Source organism: Benincasa hispida, chromosome 2 (assembly GCF_027475165.1).
Source record: "Benincasa hispida cultivar pf3 chromosome 2, pf3_genome.v1.1, whole genome shotgun sequence".
Taxonomy (NCBI): domain Eukaryota; kingdom Viridiplantae; phylum Streptophyta; class Magnoliopsida; order Cucurbitales; family Cucurbitaceae; genus Benincasa; species Benincasa hispida.
The window spans coordinates 20674944-20677231 of NC_143479.1; positions in this window are offsets into that span (position 1 = coordinate 20674944).

The window sequence follows — 2288 nt, forward strand, 5'->3', positions numbered from 1 at the left end:
ATGTCCCTTTTCTTGCAAGGTCGTGCTCTGGTCGTCGCCTTTTCTTTCTCCACGGCGTGACGGGAACCGCCATTTTTGTCGGGGTTGGGGCGAGCGGGCGGGGACTGTATAGTCAAAAATGTCTGTTCTAACCCTATTATATAAATAGGAATTTCGAATTTTAATTTGGAAAATTTACCAATGTCAAATTATTTATAAAAATACTTAATGAACACGGATTGATTTCTATTACGTCGGTGATATACTTTTATTAATTTTTATCACTGACACTAATAGACTTGTATTAGCTTCTATTCAAAAATATTAAAATTTTACTATTTTGTATAAATAATTTTTATTTTTTAAAACCCCACTTTTAATATTTTTTTGTTTTTCTCCCTCCTCAGATATTTTATATTAGATCCCAACTTAGACAAACACGAGTTTTCATATATTTTTTGGGGATTTGTTTTGGCAATACAAAGAAAAACAAGAACCAAACAAATATCAAACCACTTGATTCAGCATTATCAATCTATGAGGGATATAGTGTGATCTTCAAGTCAAACATCAGAGGCGTTAGACTATAGTGCATTATATACCTATAATGTGAGCAATAGAATTATAGATTCGTAGACAAAAAAAAAAAAGAAACCTAAAACCATGTCTCTCGTCAATGAAAAGCTCAAATTTCATCAACAAAGGTTTGAACTTCGTTGTTGAAATAGTCTCAACCTTTAAGTAAGTTGCAAAGAATTATCGAATTTGTTTGAACACGTAAAAAGGTAAATCTTTGATTCCTTAATTGTAATAACTTTATCTAAGAGAGCATCATTTTAGGTGAGTTCAACAATTACGATAAAGTTTTGTACTGTTTGTTTCGTCATTATAATTACAAGCCATACTTTGAAAGCCCAAAGCTCTCATGGTGAAAGGAAGCAACTTAGTTAAGCTTATACAAGGCATCCTCTCGGGGATTCCAACGGTCAACACAAACATCATCAATAATCGAAAGAGATGGTGTTTGGATAATGACAAACTCAATATCCTATAAGTAACATACTTATCCATATCATCAACAAACTCCCAAGACCACATCAAATTACATAAGATAGGATGAACTTGCATCTTATTGACCATGTCAAACAACATCAAATTACACTAAATTCACGTGATAACATGTAATTATGGATAAAATCTACATGAGGGGTGAATCAAAACTTACACCAATATATCAAAGGGAGCTTGACACAACGGCAATTAGCATGCACTAAAACTTTTGAAGTTTAAGGTTATATCTTCCATATCTGCAATTACATTGTAATAGATAAAACAACCAAAATCAGTAATGTTGTTATAAAAGTAACAATCATTTTAGCTTGTTAATAAAGTTTAAAAAAATTATTTATTTATTTAAAATATTTTTTATACTTTTTTTTCCAAAATTATCATTCAACTTGAAAAATTACTTTAAATTATAGAGTTATTGAAAATATTAAAAAATAATAGTAAAATATTACCGTCTATATGTGATAGACTACTATCTGTTTTTATCATGACACAGATAGACATAATAGTCTATCGTGATTTATTATAAATAGACAGTAAAATTTTGCTATATATGTAAATATTTTTATTCATTTCCTATATTTGAAAACAACCAAATTTTTATGATACTTTTATCAACAATTTTTTTTTTTTTTAATTGAGAGACTTTGATATTTTCATGACAACTATATTATAAATCATGCCAAACTTTGAAAAATTATTTAAATTTTCACTAAAAATGAAAATCATCAAAATTTTAATTACCAAGTTCCTACAATTTTAGTATAATTTCATGATTTTAATACAATAGAAGCAGAAAATTTTGAACTAAAACACATAATAATTTTATTTTAATATTTACATTTATATTATTTTTAAATTGATTATCGTATACCCATAATTTGGACTAAGCTTCATTTCTTATCTATCATTTCCCCAAAGACAAGACATCTTTTTTGTTTGAAAAATGTCATGTTAGGTGGGGAGAAATGTTTCAACGATTATCTATGCTCCTTTTAAAAAATCATGTGGAAATACTATCTTCAAATTGTATGACAGAGAAATTTTTATATCTGAATAGTTGAGATATCAAATAATTAGATACAACATCAATTTATGGGATGATCTTTAAACTAGACATCAGGGCGTGAATAATTATATATATATATATATATATATATTTATATTTATGCGTGTGTGGGTCGAGTATTTGAAAGAATCTAATATCGTGATTTCTAACATAATATGCCAATTCAACAATG